Below are 21,908 nucleotides of genomic sequence, written 5' to 3' on the forward strand. Positions count from 1 at the left end.
ATGTTTTAAAAAGTTAAACAATGTCTCCAGCAGTCTTGGCACTAACATGGTCATCCCCATAGTTTTACCCACTAATTTTACTAACATTTTTGGTGTATAATAACCCATTGACATTTCCTGATAAATGTTGCTTATAGCTTTCTCTCTTTTCTAATGTTTCTGTTTACTTTCAGGGGTTCTTTTAGTCACTGAAAGGTGTCAATTTTTTTCTGGCATTTGGGTTGTATATGAAATGCAGGTGTCAGAAACTGAAGTCATGCAGACTGAGAGGAGAAAGGGAAATTGTTGGCTGATGCAATAGAAAAGTCCAGTTCATTTTCAGGCACAACTTGACTCAGGTGCTGTGATGAAGAATGGCTCTCTGACTTGCTACCTCAGCTCTCCTCTTGGTTACCTTCTCCCTTCATGCTGGTGATCTCCAGGTTGACATTCCACCAGCAGAGCAACCCCAGTGGGGAGGAAACTGTTTCCAGCAAAAGTTCCTAGGCTGGCTGTCATTGGGCCACCCAGAGCCCGTCACTGAATTGGTGCAGTCTTCTCATTGGAAAGACCTGAGTCTCCTGCCTGCTCATGCATCTGGGGGTGAGGGGAAGGCACCTTACTACATGATTGCAGAAAGTGGGGCTGAGTGGCTCCCCAGAGGAAAATTAACGTAATGACTACAAGGCAGTAGTATATATTTTGTGCAAACAACATCAAAACAAAACAAACAATTAGGCAGAAATCCACTATAGATAAACAATTAACACCATTCCTGTTCCTGCTTGTAGTTTAGTTGTTGATGATGTGACATCCAGGCATAATAGCTGCTAATTATTGAGTCTTAACTGTACGACAGGCAGTGTCCTGTGTGCTGTTGCATCATATTTCCGATATTCACAGTAACCTACAAAGAAAGAATTAAAATCCTTATACAGACTAGGAAACTGATATCTAGTGAAATTTTGTCACTTGTTCAAAGCTTCTCAGCTAGTCAGTGGTGGAAGCAGCCCTGGGCTCCCAGCGTTCCTGCTCTGGAGCCCAAGTTTGGATTGCCGTGTGGCCCTGCCTCGCTGCCTGAGCTCGGTGGGATGGTTCTCCAGGCCTCAGGCAGTGCAGGCACGTGTCACTTAGGCCAGGGTGACTGGCATGTTTTCCTGTGGGAACTAGACTAGGCTTCTTTTCCAGGGCAGGGCTCTGAGAGCCAGGACTTTAGAATCTTGTTCCAGGTATGGTTACCAACTCAGCTGCATGAATGGATGACTCATGGGAGGCCTGGCACCCTTTGTTTTATGTCTCTGTAAACTGATGACAATACTGTCACACTGTTGGGAGATTAATTGGCCTGTTTCCAAAGTTGTATGTATTGAGCATCACACCAGAGATTTTAAAAAATCAGTCTCACCACAACTTGTGGAATGCTCAAGTTCTTTTGATGGGGATCTGTGACTTAGTCACTCTCTTTGCCACCCTTCCCCCTCACCCCCCACTGTGACAGAACACCAGCCTGGGTGGCTTGAGCAACAGACATTCATTTTCTCACAGGTCTGGAGGCGGGAAGTCAGAGGTCAGGGTGCGAGGTCGGTTCCGGTGGGAGCTTCGTGCCTGGTGTGCAGGAGGCTACCTTCTCACCGCGTCTTCATGGCAAAGAGAGGGAGAGCCAGCTCTCCGAAGTCCCTTCTTACAAGAACACTAATCCTATTGCATATCTCAACTCCACCCTTATGACCTCATTTAAGCGTAATTACCTCCATAATGCCTCTGTGTCTAAATATGTTATGCAGGGTGGGGGGTGGGTAGGGCTTTAACACATGAATTTTGGGGAGACACAATTCAGTCCACAGTGGGGTATTAGTAGTTTATAAGAACCATGTATCTACATTGCTGTTTCGCTGTACCCTTTAGGTCTGTCATGGCACCAAATAAGAGAGCCTGTTATAGGCTATTTCCTAATACTTATTTACTAATTTATTAATTTTGGGTTAATTAATTTCAAATTACTCATTGAAGTTCCCAGTTAGAGCACAATATTTTAGAAAATGATAAGACAAACCTGGACATTTAGTTTATAAATTCACGTGTGAGATGTGTGGAAATAGGGATATTAACAAAGAGTATGAAAGCTTGGAGGAAGAAACAATCCATGGCAAGGGAAGACTTCAAAAAAGTTCAATTTAAAAGTTGACTTCACTGGATAAATGGGATCTTACAAGGTGTAGAGCAGAGAGGTATTCTGGTGGCTGGGACACAGTCCTGTGTGAAGCTGAGACAGCCTGCTATAACTGAGGCAAGGGGCTGGGGGAGCTATGGAAGCTGCCTCCCAGCTATTTGAGTCAGAATTTGGAGTTCCTCAAGTGCCTTACCCATCCAAGGTACTGGGATTTTATTCTTGAGGCTTTGGAAAGCCCTTGAAGATCTAGTTGGGGGCCTAGCACATGCTGTTCCTGCTGGTCCCTCTCTATGTGCATCCACCAAACTCCTCTTCATCATCAAAACTCTGTTCTGGAGCAGAGTCCACAATAAAGTTATTCCTGACTCATCCAGGTTTAATAATCACTCACTCCTTGGTCTTTTTGTAATTTACATTTGCCTACCACCACTTATATAACATCATAGTATCATTATGTGCTTACATATCTCTCCCACTACTTGACATGAAGGGCCTTGAGACATGGCTGTATTTTTTCTGTTTTTGTTGTTGTTTTGTTCTATTTTGCTTTCCAAATGTGGAGTGCTTGGCATATCTCAAGTGCTCTGTGCTCCGTTTTTATTTGTTGAATACAAGTAAGCTCAACTAAGGCTCCTGTAAAAGTAAGGAGAGGAGCGAGGAGAACGTCGGAAAGGTTGCACTGGGAGGAATAGAAAAGGAAGGGCAGAGTACGGTGCAGGGAGGAGGCATTGGGGATGATTTTGAGGTTCTAACTTGGTCATCTGGGTAAATGTTAATGCCCTTTACAGAGACAAGGAGCGTGAAAGAACCACTGAGTGTGGAGGTGAGGGGATGCATTTGGTTTTTCTTTTTGGTTGCTTCAGGGCACTCTGAGTGATGGTGTCCAGCAGGCATGTGAAAATACAGGTCTGAATTTAGCTTTGTTCTTATCCCAAACCTTTGAAGCAGAAAGTTTGATTGCAATTACAGAGGGTGGAAGGCGGGCCAAGGATGTATGTAGCTTTGGGAATACTGACCTTTAAGGAAATGATAGAAGAACTGGAATTAATAAAGGAGAGTGGAAGTGGTGAGGAGGCGGAGAAGAAGGAGAATCGGGACGGCTCAGTGTCAGGCACACATGCATGCAAGGCCGGTCTCTGGCCAAAGTGTTTTTCTTTTTTTTTCCAATCATAAAAGTACTTTAATAATAAGAAGAACAATACCAGCAAGAATAAAAATAATAGTATATACTGTTTTTTCAGTGCTTGCAGTGTTTCAGGCATGTTGCTAAGTGCTTTTCCTACAAATCTTACTTAATTCAAACCTTAAGCCATTTATTCCTAAACAGACTTGCACATTCAAACTCAAGGGTTGAGTAATGTGTCCAAGGCCAAATAGGTAGTAAGTATTGAAACTGGGTATGCTTTGTGAACTTTTGAATGTTGCAAAGAATATTAAGCATTTATTATTATTATTATTATTATTATTATTTAATTTGGTGGGAGGAAGTCTATAGAGATTAAAGTTACCTGCAAAACTTACTATAGTCATTCTCATTAGCTCAGAAGAAATAGAATTCTTTCTCCATTACATAAATGAGCTACACTTCTTTTGAACTTCTCTCATTCAAAATATATTTTGTGACTGCAGTATATCTGACTGTATTAGTATATGGTATGTATTTTAATTTTGGTTTCTGTTGTAAGGTCATTTAAAAACCATCCTTGTCTACCATTTCCTCTGCAACATGACTTTTTCTGTAATAAAGGGAATTATCTAAATTGGAAAGATAAACCTGAATATTTCCAGCAATTACTTTGTTGAGTGCTTTCATGTGGAGTTGCATGCTTAAGAGACATACACAATGGCAATTCCTGAAAGTATTTGCTCAAAATTGCTTCACTCTTATGGATGCGTTTTCATATATAATTCAGGAAAGAAAAATTATTACATGTGATAGATTAGTATTAACACATAAAAGTAGTGATTTGTGTAGCCTGTTTTAGTGCATTGCTAATCCTCAAGAGATAACTATACAGTCATTTCTAAGAAACCAGACATTTTAGCTCTGCTAGTCATGTCATTTAAAGCCTGGCATATGTTTGCAGCTGTGGCTCCATCTAGTCCTCGTGCAGGAAACGTTTTGCGCTGCATGGCTTCGGGCCTGGGCTCACTCAGCTATTTCCCTCCCACCCAGCCTCGCCACTTGGGGTTTCCTGACCTTGGAGTGGATGAATATCATCTGTACCTGTTGGGCTGTCTGAGATAAGGTTGAGATTTCTCAGAAAGAACGACTACACATGAAATGCTAAGGGAAATGGAAGACAACTTAAAAATATTTGCCTCTATTCTAGATTGTGGAAGGGCTTAGGAGTTTGGGTTGAGAGGAGGGTCAAGACAGAAACCTTGTGGTTTCCCTTACAAAGTTACATTTGTTTTGGAATCATATTCCAGATTCTCCACTTTCAAAAACCTTATAATACAGAGTATGTTCTTTTTTGAAAAGATAATACAAATTGCTTTGATTTCTCTTTCAAATCATCGATTTTCTCCACTCTGTATGTCAGAAGTCAAAAAACCCCTTGGAATTTTCATCATTACTGGTTTTCCTAGTTTCTCCAAACAGAGAGGGAGAAAAGGAGATTTCAGTTTGTAAACTGTAGTTTTCATGACAAAAATATTCAGAAACTTGGTTAAATCAGAGATCTCTTTACTTGACTATTGAATTCCTTTCAGGGTGCTGTCTCCTTTACTGTCACACTGTGCTAGTAAGTGTAGTTCCGTATAGATATATCTTGATGTGGCTCGATTTGGTATAAACTCTTTTATCTTTCAAATATGCATCATTTTTTAAAAATGCATAGGCATATGTTCAGAACAAAGTTATTTTCAGTGCATATATATTCATTAGCCTGTGTGTGAAAGTACATTTCAAATAACAACCACTTCAATGTTTGTTTTTCTTTCACAACTTTTCTTCTCTCTCCATCTTGGTTTAATTGAACCCTAGGCCTGAAATCTGTAAAGCATTCCCGTGGAGCCAGGGTACATTTGAACATCTTTGACTGATATAAAATTGCTTTGTTGATCATATACCCATGCGTGATAAGATATGCATAAGAAGAAATCTGGTACAGAAGTATAAATAATACTTATCTTTAAGCCAGCATCTGTCATCTGCTTCAGCAGACAGTGCTTGCTTTCTTCCTAGCACAAAAAGGGCTGAAAGATTTATGGAGCAGCTTTGTTTGTGCTCCGTGATGCTTAATCAATTTTTATTAAATTCTAAATTAAAACTTGGCTTTCACTGCAGTGACGTCTCTGATGTATAGAACAGGGGAGATCTCGATGCCCTGAGAAGGTTTGGTGATCTGAATCCCCAGTCTGTTTCTCCTTTCAGGACTTCTCTTAATAACTTCTGTAAGTCTGACTAGATCCTCGCAGGCTTGCATAGGAAAAAATAAACACAACCCAAAGTTTGGACTCTTCAGACTTGTAGAAAGTGGGTATTTGCACTTTGTTTTTCATACCCTCATGCATGTTCCTATATCTGAGAAAGGAATACATAAGTTATTCCAATGTGCAGGTAATGTGCTCATTTTGCATTTGGAATGATCTGAAAAATGAAGACTCACTAGTTATGATTACTGATAATCAAGGCTTGACATTAATTATCTGATGGAGACCTGAGTTTTGCAGCCTTTTTCTGACTACTTTACTTTTTAAGTCCTACATTTGGAATTTCCTGGCCTGTAAATACAAATTCAATTTGTTGAATATGGTAGGAGACCCATTCAAAGAGCTCAGATTATAAGCAACCATCTTACTATCTTTGTAGCTTTATGTATATAAGGAACCTAGATTCATACGTCAAGTTTAGATTTTTTTTAAGGTAATAGGTTTAAAAAAATATACCTGTGATTGGTTTTCCTAGGGTTTGTATCTAGGAGGAGAGGAAGAATGAGATTTAATCAAAAATATATTTCTCTGCTGAATACTGAGATTTCTGTTTTTGAATATGCTTTTTTCCTACATCTGGTACATACCAGATCAACCTGTACATATTATTCCTTTGGCAACATATGTTTGTGGGCCCTGATCCAAAAGTAGCTTATGTATCTACGTTTCAAACTATAAGGTTTCTTGAAGAGAAGGGCAGGGGAATAACGATGAGATTTGTTGTTAATTATTGTTTATTTTCTAGGAAATATGGTAAGCTATAAACTGAAGATCTGAATATCTGTGTTTTTGAAGTATATAATATGCTACTTAGGAGAAAAGTAATTAAAGAAAAATTTGGAAGCCAATTCTAACATGCCTTCCCCCAAATTAATAATTCTTGCCACTAGTTATTTCCTATCATTCATCTTTTCATTGCCACCTTTTTACTTTTGTTTTACATACTGCCATGTTTTACTTAAAAATGCCAAGTGCAGACATATAGATGCCCATATTGAAATATCCTATTTACTTATTATCTAAGTCTTATTATCTTAGTTTATTATCTAAGTCTTGACATTTCCCTAACCTTGGTAACGACTGGTACACTATGAGTGTGTAGCTAGGGATGCAATCTTTGATATTCTGGGGTTATTTACTCAAAGCCCAGCCCATAATGGTTAAATGGCAGGTTACTGCTGAGTACATTTACCCCTCATTTTCCTAAAATGTATTTGTACCTGAGTGTATTTTCACCAAGTGCCTTCTTAGCCTCTGATGGTTCAGAAAGACTCTTTGGAATCACTGTGAGAATAGAGAAGAAACCCCGGATTACTGAAATGAAGACAGCCCTGCTCAATTTGATGCACAAACTAGTTTTGAGGATGAAGTGTAGTTGATCCTGGCTCTCTAACTTTAGAACTGCGTCTTGCTCTGTCACTTGCCAGTGCTACTGCACTGTGGTATTTGCAGCCTACAGAGTTGGAGAGTTTGTCTTCCCTCTGTGTTTCTGTGGAGTAATTTTGAGTTGATGAACTGAGGCGTGGGAGAGATTGCCAAATGAGGTGGTGATGATGGCTAAAGCGACTTGGACTTAGGGAGTGCTTTCTGGCAGAAGTACAATTCAGACAGTATCGTGTTTTTGACCACGGTACTTTAGACACTCTGCCAAGTGTTTGTAATGAGATAGGGCTGTTACTATACTTTGCTTTTAACTTTACTTTTGCGTACAGTACGTCGTTCTTGTTTTATAAACTGTGTCGCATACTTTTTGTACCTCTATAAACAACTGAAGCTGTTGAGTTTTTGGATAAAGTTTGAAGCAGTCTTGTGTTGCTTCCTCTTTGCTTTATGCTCCAAGTCGAGAGCTGAACAGTGAGATCTTTTTTCACACCATTTATAATGCGATGCACATTTTGAAGGCAATTTAAATTCTTTTGGCTCCCCAGCCATATGCTTCAAAATGGAAGCATTATACATGTATGGATAGGGGACTAGGTAGGAAATTGGAGCATAAAGATATATGGCTGGGTATATAGTGGGGTAGTATTATTCCCATTGAGAGAGACAGAGAGAGAGGGAGACTTCACTCTCTAGGAATTTTTCCAAATTTTAGGCCCAATTTTGCTCAAGAAAATAATATTGCACAAGAAGTTTAAAATGTTTCCACAGGCTATTCAAGAACCTTTACACGTGCAATTTATATGTCTAATGAGATTTTGGAACTTTACCAGTGTATTATTTGAGAAATTGGCAATATAGTCAGAGGAATGAACTTTAAGGTATAATTTTTAATGGAAGGACAAAAACTATATTCCTGGTTTATTATTACATTTTTACTCACTCTTTTTTTGTGATTTTATTCCCCTCTATTTTCACCTTCACCTCTCAACTCTTCTTAGTTTACTTTTACATTGAAGAGTGAAGTGTAATATTCTTCTTAGCACGTAAACCCTTTCATTCTGTCTCTCTGTAGGATATTTTTACTGTTTTCATAGTTCATTCTGCCTGGGTAGAAAACACCAGATTTCTTCAATCTTCTGAAAATAATTTGTACTTTGCTAAGATAGAAATATTCTGTTTTCTGAACTTTTCTCATTATAATCATGTGGGCTTCTTGTGGTTATGCCACACTGATCACACGGATATCACTATAAATTAATTTGGCTGATGATTGGATTGATACATACATATATATACGTATATATTTTTTAAGTTAGGACAAGGACCCCTTTCTCATTCTTTTTTAAAGCTTGCTTCCTTATCTTTTTTTCCCCTTTTCCATCATAGATAATAAATGACTTCTTTATGAGATCAGGTACAATAAATAGTTCCTTCTGTAATGTTTGTCAGAAATGGGAGTGCTCTGTCAGTCCAGGTGTTGCTGTACTTTTTCCCTGAAGGAGTCAGCTTGTAGGTTAAGAATACCTCTGATGCTTTCATTTAGAATGATAGTCTTAGAACAGATACACATGCCATTTCTTCCTTTTTCTCAATGAAGAAATGGTGGAACTTTTTACTAAAAGACTTAATGAACTTACACGTTATTTTCTTTTTGGTCATTCTGTAAAAATAGTTCTCAAAGTTAAATTGTTGTTTTGCCAAACACTCTGAAAATAAAATGCTACAAACTTTTTGGTTAAACTATGGAGAATCATATTTTTATTTAAAACAAAATTTTTAGTTTTTCAGATCCCTATGTAATATGATACATTATTGAATGCTATGGTGGAATACAAACTTCTTATGATAAACTACCATGTATAACATAATAGCTTTTGAATAATTATCATACAGTGTACTTTCACCATCAATTGTCTTTATGCTGTTTAGAAGACACAAGGAAGAGCTGGGAATTGGGAAACAAAAGAGAGAGGGAAAGAGAGAACCCCGGAGGAACTGAATTTGTTCACCCATTCATTATTTTTGGGCAGGGGTGAAAAAGCCCACAGCTTTTTATCTGAGTAGGGTGAAATTGTGTTACTGTTTATCTGTACCTTTTTCCTCCTGTGGCAAGGGACGTGAAGAATAGACACTCACTCCCAGAGACACCAAGTTCCAAAGCACTGACTCATGAGTCCACAATGAAATACGAGGATGCAGCCATTTCCTACCTTTGTTTGGAAATGAACTGATTGGACCAGGCGGATGTAAGCCCTCAGCTGCAGAAGGAAATGCTTTCGCTCTCTCTTAGGTGCTGGGTGCTGTTTAGCAACTTCGTTGCATTTGACTGAATCAACCAATGTGAAAATGTTTCCTAGAGTATCTAAAATTCAGTCTCTGGGCCTTCTGTTTGTTTGTGCCATGTAGTTTTTACCTGGTGGCAGAGCTGTGTCCACTCCTTTCAATGCAGTACATTTTAATTGTGAATTTATGCATTAAACTCATCACACAGGTTCTCTCTCCCTAGATTAGTCTTGTTTATGTTTGCAGTCTCCTCACCCCAGCGGTGACCTTCAGGTGTTGTAAGATCTGACCCCTGCCTTCCTTTTTAACCTAGGTCACACCCCACCTGCTTTCTTAGTACAGCAGCACTGCCTTCTCACTCTTTCCAACACAAGTCTCAGGCACCGGCTCTCCTGTTCTTCCTCGTGGGGACCCTTTCCACCCCCAGATAGTCACAGGGGTTGTTCCCTCACCTCATTCAGAGGTCTGCTCATGTGACATGTGCTCAGTGAGTCCTTCTCCCTCCACTTTGTCTATTGCTCCCCACTGCTATAGCTACCTGACAGATTTTATGTTTGTTTGTCTCTCGGTTTACTGGTTTTAACTCCCACTGACACTTCATGAGACTGTAAACCTCTTGTGGGTGGAACTTTGATCAGCTCGCAGTCTTTGCCTGGTTCTGGAACATAATAGAAAGTGTGTGTATGTCTGTGTGTCTGTGTGTGTGGCCCCTAGCACTATGCAGCAGAAGCTATTAGATCCACAATAAATGTTTTTTGAATCAATAATGTAGACCTCCCAGAGATGGTGCTAACCTCTGATGTGGGGCCATTCAGCAAGGTATTCAACTTCTGGTTTCCTTGACCTTCTCATGTGATTAGTGGAGACAAAGTTTTGCACACCTCAGAGGATCGTGGGAAGTATAATAATGGAAAGTGAACTTTCAACATGAGGAATAAAAGATCAAATACTAATTTTCTTTCATGAGAAGGGAGTCAGAAATCACTAATAGGAGAGGTGCTTGATGGGCAGTGTTGTGTCTCAGGTGCTCAGGGTTTTCCCGTTGTGTGCTCACCCTCAACCCTTTCTTGGCATTGATGCCTGTGATGGGCCTGTGAAGATGGATGAGGAGAGAGCTGAGAATGCCTGGAGCCTGGAGGATCGTTTGGGGGTCATAGTAAAGCAAGAGAATGAGACAAATGACAGAACTTGGTTCTAAAGAGAACACTTGAAATTCTAGTTTATTGTCATGTTTTTCACCTTCAGTTTTCAGATCTTACAGTTTCCAGTCAAGTAGCTTTCCCTGGGTTTTCAGAAGTGTGGTTTTACCTTGAACGTATCAGGGCTGGAAACAATTGTTTGTGTTTGTGCAGTTCATAATTTTGCAGTTTAGTTTGTGTGGGTTAGTGGCCCTACTGTTCAACTGAATGGCAAATCTGTGTGAGGAGGATACCATATGCACAAGGATTTTCTTAAATAATGTTGGCGTTTGCCACTGGTGTTAGGGGAAGTAGGAAAAAAAATGAGAGTAATTCTGGAAGTTCTCCAGTAAGGGGTTAGGAAAGAACTTAGGGACAAATGCTCCTACTTGGAACGTAATACCAAATAGTGGGCTTTTTTGTGTGTTGTTTTTTTTTTTTTAAGAGAAGCCAAAATTAAACACAGTAGAGTTTACTGTTTGCTAATCAGCATGTGTTTACTTTCTCTTCCAAAACTGAAGTTGCCAACCAATACATTTCCTACCCAGTGCTATGAATCTGTCCAAATAAACATGGGAAGTAGTAAAACAATGACACCACATGAAAAATATATCCTCATTCATTAAATAGAATCCAAAAAATTCCCTGGAATTTAATCCTACCAATGAAGTGAGGACTGTTTGGTCCATCAGGGGAGGACAGTGATCTCCTCCCTCCATCAGTGTAGTGCGAAGAGTGTGTTTTCATGGGCCACACAACGCTGCAGGCGTTGGCTTAGACCTGGAGAGACTACAGTGGGTTAGTTCATATCGGCCCCTCACCCGTGATCCAAGGGCACCAGGGCATTTTGGGGATAACATAAACCGAAGCTGCTTGTAGAATTCAAATAATCAATTTTAATTTCTGCCTCAATTACTAAAGATTATTCACAAGGAAGTTCTCAAGATAAAATTAAGGAGCACTTCTTTTGGGGAATTTAAGCATACAGGCTAAGAGATGTTGTAACGAGAAGCTTTTTTTTTGTGGTCAGTCAATTGTTGGAAAATAAATTCAAAAGCAGCTGATTCTAAAACCAACATTATAGAGAACCTTAAATTTGTAAGGCTGCCAGTTTACTTTAGCTGTTAGTGAGCAGTTGCATGTAAAATTGGGATCTATAATGCATATGCATGTCTTTGTTAAGAAACTTTGTTCTAGGAATGGAAGGGTGAGGTATAGTGATTATTATGTTATTGTTATAGTTTAAATTGGCCTTTAAAAAACATCCAGTATTCTCTTTCTACTGGAGCCAAGACCCTTCAAAGCTGACTTTTCTCTATCAAGAGTGGATAGTGGTTTGAGGAAAAATGTATTAGTCATTTACTATTTAATGTGAGCTTTAAAAAATGCATTGAGCTTTCAGTAGTAATTACATTAAAAACCCTATGAGTATTGTGGAATTCAGTGAAGTTAAAGCCTTGGGCATCAGTGGTGCAGCCCCTTGACCTGTCCTAGTGATGCTTCTGGGTGAGCAGTGAAACGAAAGGTAGTTAGTTCTTTGAGGACATTTAGCACTTAATTGTAATTCAACATTACATTAAGATTAGAGTGGTTCTATCTACAGCAGTACAACTGCTTTTTTTAAAAAATAAAAGAGCTTTTTTTTAAAAAAAATAAGAAATTATCTGAACAAATTTACTTAATTCGATTTAGATAGGTAAATGGCATATGACCAAATAATAATTTTAAGTAAAACCAACATTAATAGCACATGAATACCCAAATGGATTTTTTTAGGATGAGATAGCTTTTGTCAAAGTCATCAACCAAAAGCTATATGAACATAAGTTCTTGCTCTTGTTATCTAATCTAATTATTTAACTCTAAAGGTTTCACGCTATCTCTTTAGCTGGTTAGGAGCAGGACTGAGGCTAGAAGCAGTGAGCTCCTGAGTCAGGACTCATCCTACTCTGTCAGGCTGCCCACTGAGTTTCCAATGATGTCCCTTGAATACCAGATCTTTTCATTAAAAGTTTTCCAAGCCAGAATTTGAAGGACTAAAATGTGGAGAGTTTGTGATACTTTCCTAAAAAACTAGCGTCAGCAGCTGCTTTCAACATTCAACTCATACCCTAATTGATTAGTTCAGCAGTATAAGTCATTAGTTCTATGTAACTTTTTCATCTGGCAGCCATATATATGCTGATATACATGTACAGCTACACACATATATGTAGATACCTATTTACTTCCTAGTGTTAGAGAATGAGTATAGTGCGAGTGTTCTGTGTATCCTTTAAATTGAAGAAGAAAGTGAAAAGATTTTAGAATAGTGGTGAAGTTCACGTGGCCAGTTTCTCAGCAGATGTATGGGTAGTGAGAATGCAGGGGTGCAGAATACCCATGTCAGTCCTCGACTTTATGGAAATTAGTGTAGCTCCAGTAACTGTTGAGTACGGATAGGGAAAAATAGTCTTCTAAGTTAGAGAGAAGTATGGGGAATGTTAAAATTGTTGAAATATAGACTCTTAGGGGAACAAAAGGAAGAGAGGCCCATATACTAGATCAATGAAGGTTTCCAGAATGAAAGTTAATCAAGGGAAGAGTAGAAGTGTTCCATGAAGGAAACAGCATGTTGGAAGGCTCAGAGGGAGCTCTGGAATGGAAAGAAGGTCAGGAAAGGTGAAACTGCAATAGGTACATCTGCCTGTTGTTTCTATTCTTCAAAAGAATAAGTCTGATGATAGTCACCTTTCTAAGTTCCCACTGTAAATTCCTAAACTCTATGTGTTTCTTCTGACCTTACTGTTTGCTTTTTACATTGTTTTTCAATCATATAACATTCTATGCTATGTCCTATTTGAGTAAAATTATCATTATCATCAATATGCATATTTATTAAGTACCTACCAGTTGTGAAGCCCTCCATACAAAGACTACCACATCTGAATCTTGATTATAGGAAAAGATTTTAAGTCTAAAAGATTAGGTTGTTCTAGGTGTGCTCCAAGAATCACAGGATTTCTCCAAGCATTCTCTTTTTGACATGTAACATAATAAAGTGTTGCCCTCAACTCTTGTTTTGGTAATTATAATTGGTAGATGCTTTATATATGTAAGATGATATATAAATGATAGAAAAATTTTTCTTTTGAGTATCAGAATGAGTACTAATGCTGACAAAAGTGTCCTCTGGGTCATTATTTCACATGAAATTGATAGACTGGAATGAAACTGAGATAGTTCATTTCATAGTACTAGTTAATTTATTCTCTCTGATATATACGCTCACTTTGCAATGTATGCAGTTTGCAAACAGATATAAAAGAATAACAGCAAAAGAGCTGAATGCTGAACCTCAAACTTTACCAAAGGTCTTTATGGTAAATTGTTAGATGTTTTTTCATGAAAAATTTTGGGATCACTTTCTGAGGAATTTCTTTACATCTGGGAATTCCAATGACCCATGAAGGAATATAAATAGTTTAATTATTATTTGCATTTTGAAAGTGAATATTTTAAGCTCTGTTTGTGTGGATTGCACATTTTCAACATGATTTACTATCTTTAGGGCTAAACCACATATCTGTAAAGGATCTTTTGAAGAGCAGTAGTAATGCAGCTAGCTTAGGAAATGTCACAACTTAAGCTTCCTGTTCTTTACCTTGATTTCCTTAAAAAGTGAAGACGTGCTGCTCTATCCTATGCAGAACAAATGCAGCATGTGTTAGCAGAAGGAAGAAACCAGAGGCAGGCCTGCCTTCATGACCTGTCGTGCTGAGCGTGTCAGTTTGCTAGATGAGAGCTGGCAGTCCTGGGCTCTGCTTCAGAGTACCCTGTGAGTAGTTGGTGGAGCACTCCTGCTTTCTCTGGTTGTAGACCACTGCAGTTGCAGAAGATAGTATATAGGCAGATGAATTGGTATGCGTTTTTTAATAAAATAAGATGAATCCTTCAGTTCATAATAGGAACTTGTTAAAATTTAGGATCCTATGAATCATTTAAGAGACATAGGAGACTATAAGGATTCTGTTCCTTAAATTTCTAATTTAAAAATTTCTAAGGTGATATTCATCTTAGAAAAGAGTTTAATCCTGGGGCTTGATCGCTAGCCCTCTAAGACTTTACATAGACCTTCAGACTTCACTTTTGCACCTGCCAGTTATTATCTTCTAGTCTTCCTTTTCTTAATGATTTTTTACAACATAGAATAAATCTGGTGACTTTTATTTACTCATTTTTCTTTCCTTGAGTAAAGAAGTGATGTACTAGCAGCTGAGTGTCATCATCCCTGGTAGCACATGATTCAGAAAGCATCTAGGACTGCTGTTCATTTCGTGTACTTGGCAGTGGGAAGACCAGGCACACACAGAGTTAAGCCCATGGCTGCTCTGTGTTAACTGAACATTCCCAGTGTGGCAGGGTCATAATCCCTAAGCAGATGCTTTATGGTTATGGGGTCTTGTTATTGTCCAGGGTGGCTCTTGTATGAGAAAATGCAGCCATGCAGAACTGGCACAAACACTACTGACTTGCCCACCATGGCGTATGGTTTTTCCTTCTTAACATCCATGAACCCACTTCATCTTTCCCTAGCCCTAGGGTGCTGCACTTTCCCTCTCTACACCTTCAACTCATTAAAAATAAAAAAATAAAACAACACCAATAAACTGGAATCAAACTATAATGTTCCTTACTGATAAGAGGTTCTGATTTACCTTGGGATCTTTTAAGTTTGTTGTTGTTGGCAAAAACCTTGTTTCTTTCTCAAGTCTTTCAGCCACACCGTGGCCTTTTAAAACCTTTAAGTCTGGTAATACTATATTTTGTGAAGAAGGGAAAAAATGAGATTTTTTTTCCCTCCTTGCTTTTGTTAACCCATTCTTGCTTTAGACTCCAACAAAAAGGGTTTTTGTTAACTGGAGCTTAAAATCGGCCAGCTTGCAAAGTATTCTCCCTTTTTATGCAAGGAGGATTAGCTTGGCATGTTATGCTGTTCTCTTGTATGAGCCATTCACGTGTCCTGTCATAAGGTATATAATTACTGCACTTCACCATCAGCAATCATTCTTAAGTTAAAACCTGTTTTAAACCTCTCATTAATATAAATCATACCGGGAAGGTAGAGAATACACCTTCAAAAAGAACGAAGTGTTAGGGAGTTAATCTGTTCTTTTTATAATAGACCCAGGGTAAATAATTTTTACTTAGCACTTTTTTCTCTATGCAATCAAAATAGTTTGTGATAAAAGATCGGGTATCAGGGATTGCATAAATGTGCAGTGTTTTATTCAGACAAGATTGGGCTTCCTGCTTGGTGCCAGCCTCATTTTCTCTCTGTTACCTTTGAACAGTGAAGTGTGTAATCCTCCATTCTTTTAAAGTTAGCCCCCTGACAAAATTCCCCTGTCTCCCTCTCTCTGCCCCTCCCCCTCCACCTGAATACACTCTCTCTCACACACTCTTGCTCATACACATACATACAGAAGCAAAATGTTTTTATTTTCAGGTCTTTCTTTCAATGAACTATCCCAGCATGCTTAGCTAGCTAGCTATATACACTTATGAGCAATGTCTCAAAGAATGATTTTTCTTTCATGGATGAGCTATAGTGAGAGGGCTCAAATATCCCGAGTATATTTATTCATTTGTGGTTTATTCTAGTATAGGTATAGACACTATACACAGCTCTACAGGGATAGCCAGAGTTTCTCATCTTTCTAACACACAGAGGCCACCTCTACTCTTCTTTGCCACCCCTACCCCCAGAATCCACCTGCCCCTGTTTCAGAGCTGTTGTGGGAAAGTTCAGTCCAAGTTAGGGCTTCTAGGTGAGAGAGTTAGGCCGTCTCAGGAAAATGTTTCAAATTTTTACACATCCTGACCTGGGCTTTGCAGGCTTCTCCAAACTCATTCCTCACTTCTCTCCCTTGAGCTTCTGACTCATTCACTTTCCAATTTCCTCTCTTTAAATTTGCCAAAGAACCCTCCTTTCTTTCTTCAACCCAAAGGCCTTTACTTTTGCTAATTCCATTTCCCTCAGCTAATTTTTACTCATCCTGCAGGCCTAAGCTTAAGCCAACCTGCCTTATTTCCTCCACATATTTTAAATTAACTGCCTACAATGTGCCAGAAATGATTCTAGATTGTTGAGACTCAGAGCTGATTTGGACAGACAACATCTCTGTTCTCACGGGGCTTATATGCTAGGAGAGGGCTTTAACAAAGATGTCTGTCTTGACATTTCCTTCCTTTGTTACATTTCCATATTACTCTATGATTTTTCATAGCATTTCTTCAGTCCATTAACAACTATTTATTAATGCTTGTTAGGGAACATTTATTAAGCTTGGACAAGTTCCTTCTTCTCTGATGAAGTCTAGGCTGTGTAAGACATGATTAGACTTCCTCTCTCCATCATATGTCCATCCCAGAAGGCACTCAGTAGATGCTGAATGAATGGATAAAGGACTGGCTTTGTCTGTCTCCCTAGATGTCTTTTCAATTATACTCTTATACTGTCCTAAATGTTACTCTAGTTTGAAATTCATTGGGATCAATAGGCTTTTCCTTAAAAAAAAAAAAAGTCACTCATTAAAAACAATTGTTTTAATTCCTATCGTCTGTTTTTTTTAAGATTTTATTTATTTATTTTAGAGAGATGGGGAAGGGAGGGAAAAAGAGAGGGAGTGAAACATCAATGTGTGGTTGCCTCTAGCATACCCCATACTGGGGATAGGGCCTGCAACCCAGGCATGTGCCCTGACTGGGATCAAACCGGTGATGCTTTGGTTCACAGGCCTGCACTCAATCCACTGAGCCACACCAGCCAGGGCCCTGTTTTTTGTTTTTGTTTTTGTTTTTTTAAACTTTGCAGATTAGAGTGGCTGCAGGAATGGGGAAAGAGCTTGGATTGAGAGGTGACATTGTTAGGGCTTAGAACAGTAGGAAGTCCATGGTGGTTGGCCCAGTGGGGGTCTTGCACAGGGCGCTGGAGCTGGGAAAATGGGTCTAGGGAGATGGGAGAGGAGTGCCAACAGGGAGAGAAGAGGATTTCAAAGTTAAGCCTGGGTTATTTCAGGAATTTATGTTGATAAAATTAAGAACCCCTTTTGCTTCTTATCCTCTGTGAAAGAAGGAAGGGAACTAAAATTAGTTAAGAATCTTTCATGTGTCAGGGACTTTACATATATTATTTTATTTAAGGCATTATTTTATTTCTAGTTTATATTTCAGAATCAGGTCTGTTTAATTCTAGAATTAGAACATGTAAATCTGACAGTCTATGACCTCTTGGTGTTCAGTTAATGCCTGTTGAATGAATGAATTTATGGTATAAATACTTGATCTTCATTTTGGCATAATTCAAGCCAGCTACTGGAGACCGAGACCTCATTTTGGCACTACTGGTATAAGAGTTGAGTTGCATTCAGGGTTGTATTGTGCTTTGTGAGCTGGTGTGAAAACCTAATCACCTGGTCTGATACTATTGCAATAATTGTATATTATTACTATTATTAATAAATTCAGCATGAGTTTCAGACCATTGATTCACCTATGAACTTTTGGAGCTCTGTTCCTTAGTATGTTGGGGATTACCTGTATGTAAATGCAAAAATTATATGAAGTTAAATCTTATGTATTCTATTTTATGGTGATATTTAGGGAACTTCTTTTGTAATGCTGAATTTCAGTGGTTCTCTCCCTATGTTTTCTTTTTTTCATAAACCTCCCCCAAACCTTTCTATAAGTAGGTAGTATACCTAATAATGATAATAATAAAAGTTACTGCCAAAAAAGATTTAAAAGAAGTAAAGAGGTAAAATAATTTCTAAGATTCTTAAAACATCTTTTGATGTATCCCTCTTTCATATTGGGTTACCAGGAACATGATATTAAACTGGTTTTGATTTGGGTTAATGTGAGAAACCACATTAGTGATGAACTCCAGTAAGATTAAAATACAGTCACAAAGAGCGAGACCCTAGATGGACTGAGAGAGCCGAACCATAAGATCCTTCTTTATGTAATGGTAAAGCCTGGCCACAAATTTTCACTAGAATATTTGCACAATGAAGCACACACTGATTTACAAGTAATTTGAATTTATTTGTAATTGCTATATCTCAAATAAATTCAATGAAAAGTGAAATGTTTGCTATTTTGATCACTGAAATTGAGTATGTAGTGGCGATAAGTGGGCTTTTTTGTACATGGGTTCAAGTAGAATATTATTTGATTAAGATGTGGGAAGTGTTATTAAGAAATATAAGGTTCATTTAGGAGACTAATGTATTTGATGTGTATGTCTCTCTCCTATATAATTACTTTTAGAGTCAAATTGAACACATCATCTTTAGAGTTATTTCCACTGTTACTATACATAATTAAGATATATAGAAAACACAAAGTTGAATGAGAAATCTGATTAAAGGAAGAGTAAATGAATTACTCAAAATCAGTTAATATGAAATTTTAAACCTTTAAAAAGTATGTTAAATATATTTATAAAAATTATGTACAATTAAATTAATTGGTATAGAGTACTTCAAAATACTTAGAGGCACTGTAGGTCAGTGGATGGAGTCCAGGTTTTGGAGACCCAGGAGGCTCCTCTCTGAAGTTCACCAGCAGCATTCACTTGGGCAAGTTTAACCTCTTGAGGCCTCTCTTTCCTGCTGACAGTATCCACATTGATGGGTTACACTGAGAATTAAAGCCACGTTTTGTGAAGCTTCTTATAAAATGCTTGCTTATCAATGACATCTGTTTCCATCAACAGTTATATATAATTGGAGGAAATATATATTTAAAAAATGATTACAAGTAAGTCAGAATATACTCTTGTTAGTTTTCATGACAGCATTCATAGTACCTAGGTTCAGGGAACATACCTACTTTAGGAAGATCCACAGCAGCCCTGCTTTCCCCCCGCCCCCACCCCCCACCCCACACACATATTATGATACATTTCAAGTCTATAGAGGGACAGACATTCAAGAACAATGTTTTCTAATTCTTCAGAGTTTTAAAATTTCATCAATTCTTTGTTCACTCAACAGACAGTTTCTGAGCACCTACTAATATTTCATGCTATGCACTAACCTCTAGGAATAAAAAGCACCAGCTTTATCTGCAGGGATATCACATTCTGAAAACAAATGAGCTAGTGAGCTGGTAATCCATTTAGACAATGGTTAAGTGGCTGAAACCTTTGAACTGATAAATAAGCTTTTCAAATTGTAGTCATTTTCTGGGCATGTTTAGGAAAAAATTTATTTACACACACATATATATACATCCATCTTGGGTTATGATAAATGGGAAACCATTTGAAATCTGAGCAAAAAAGTCATTTTTACTGTTTAGTCTATAGCAAAGACAATTATCTGAATAACTCCAATTATTCATTACTAAGATTTCTTTGATGGTATTAGTCTAATATATATTTTTAAAATGTGGTTAAGCATTACCTAGAGTAATTAAAAAAGTGCTTATATTAATAAAGGTCATATTAAGTTTTTTCTTAAGACTCATAGGCTTATATATTCATTGTTTATCTTGATGGCGGTTTTACTGAATAGATTTTGACCAAAAATGTTATTCAAATATTGTTTATTAGCTTGTTAAAAAGGAGTGATTCATCTCCCAATTAATATTTTCAGCTTCTTTTTACAAAGTCAAACTGTCATCATTAAATGATTTTATAAAAAGTAATAGGTTCTCTAAAATGTATAATACATGCCTCTTCAATGAATAATTTTTAAATTCTATATTGAACAATGAGAAGCAATTTAGGTCATAATAAATAATTAAATCTAGTGAACTAGTGTTAAAAATTTTACCCAGTCAGGGTTCTAAGTCATATTTTAAACAATATTATTGAAATTGGATCTTTCAAAATGAAATGACACATTTTATAGATTGACCAGATAAATGAAAAAACTTGTCAGAAACAAATATATTGGTCTTGACCTTTAAATATTTTGTTCTGTATTTCTGAAAAGTTTCTGACTTTTTCATGGAGAATTCCAGCAAATTTGAGAGTAAATCCTGACACCTTGAAAGAGTCAGATCTCCCTCAAAGCACAATGCCTGCTTATTAAGCTAAAAAACTTATTATTACTATTTTTTATATCAGGCTTTAGTACCGTAAACAATGATAATCTTTTCATAAAACAATATTTTTATAAACTGAAAGCCATTATTATATCACAAAAATTCATCACTTGTTCCACCCCAAAGTTCATTATTGCTTTCAAATACATCATATAAAATGCTCTGTTCTTGAGGAACCACATACCAAATAATCACCGACCGCTTAAGAACAGCATTTTTATTTATTTAATTTTTCATAGCATTTAGGATTTGAATCCTTGAATACCCAAATCAAATGCATTTCAAAAAACAAAGCTACAGTTCATACTTTAAAAAATGCTTTGAAAGGAAAATTTGTAAAATTGAAAAACCACTGAACATCCTTGAATGGAAGAAACTATATACCTATATTAGTGGTAAAGAAATGGATAGGATAATGGGAAATACGTAATTCTAGGAGAGAACAGACAGGACAGGTCATTAAACTGGGATCATATATATCCTGGTTTTGTTTAGTATACTTTCAATTTCAGTTAGTTGCTTTGGTTCTCAGCTGTTTATTTTTTGTGGTTAGATCATAGTTTTCAGTGATTAAGGAAACAAGGTCTCCACACAGAGCTATACTGTGGAGACTAAAAAGTGACTGTGGTATTTGACTGTGAGGTCTCAGCAAATGCTGGCATATTTTTATTGTATTGTATTGTATTGTATTTTTGTAGCCCAGGACTAGTTTTCCACTTTATGCTTGTTTGAATGGGCTTTTGGGTAGCCCAGAAATATCTTAAAAGCTGTTAATTGTTCAGGGAAATATAGTCAGGGTTGGGACTGGAAGGGGTAATTGGGAATTGAAGAGGGACTTTTTTCTTTTGTTTCATTGTGAGTTTATTTATTTGAATATGGTTTCAGATTATTGGGGGGTGGGTATAGTTAGAAGCCTAGTTGCTCAAGGGGCAAAACCCTAGAAGGTACACACAGAACATCCATCAGTGGCTTCTTGGCCAACTGGAGTGTAGTTGAGGGGCTGAGGGAGTGCAGGGTGGCTGGGCAGGGAGCCACAGCCAGACCCTGTGAGACCAGGTGGATTCCTCATACTGTACTCAATCCCTATCAATTATAGGCATTTCCATTTCCTTATCGTAGGAAATGGACGTAGATGTGGCAAAATTGAACTAGAGCGAATAGGAAGATTTTTCTAGTTTGCATTTCCTTGAAATTAGACTGGCCTCTAACCCATTCCTTTAACACATCTTCCCTTTTTTTATTTCCTTTCTATTACACATTGAGGGAAACCATGATTTTTAAAAAATTTTATTTTGGGGTTTCTCTCTCCTGCAGAATTATACAACAGGTATAAAAGAAACTAGTGTAATTTTAAATAATTAAAGCCTACCACGTTTTCA

General features: G+C 37.6%; 1 protein-coding gene across 8 annotated transcripts in view; it reads left to right on the forward strand.

The window, feature by feature from the left end:
• The window catches only part of NFIB (nuclear factor I B), a 234,490-nt gene that overhangs the window by 70,514 nt on the left and 142,068 nt on the right, over positions 1-21,908 (forward strand). The window lies entirely within an intron of this gene.

The sequence above is a fragment of the Phyllostomus discolor genome, chromosome 3, assembly GCF_004126475.2.
Source record: "Phyllostomus discolor isolate MPI-MPIP mPhyDis1 chromosome 3, mPhyDis1.pri.v3, whole genome shotgun sequence".
NCBI lineage: Eukaryota > Metazoa > Chordata > Mammalia > Chiroptera > Phyllostomidae > Phyllostomus > Phyllostomus discolor.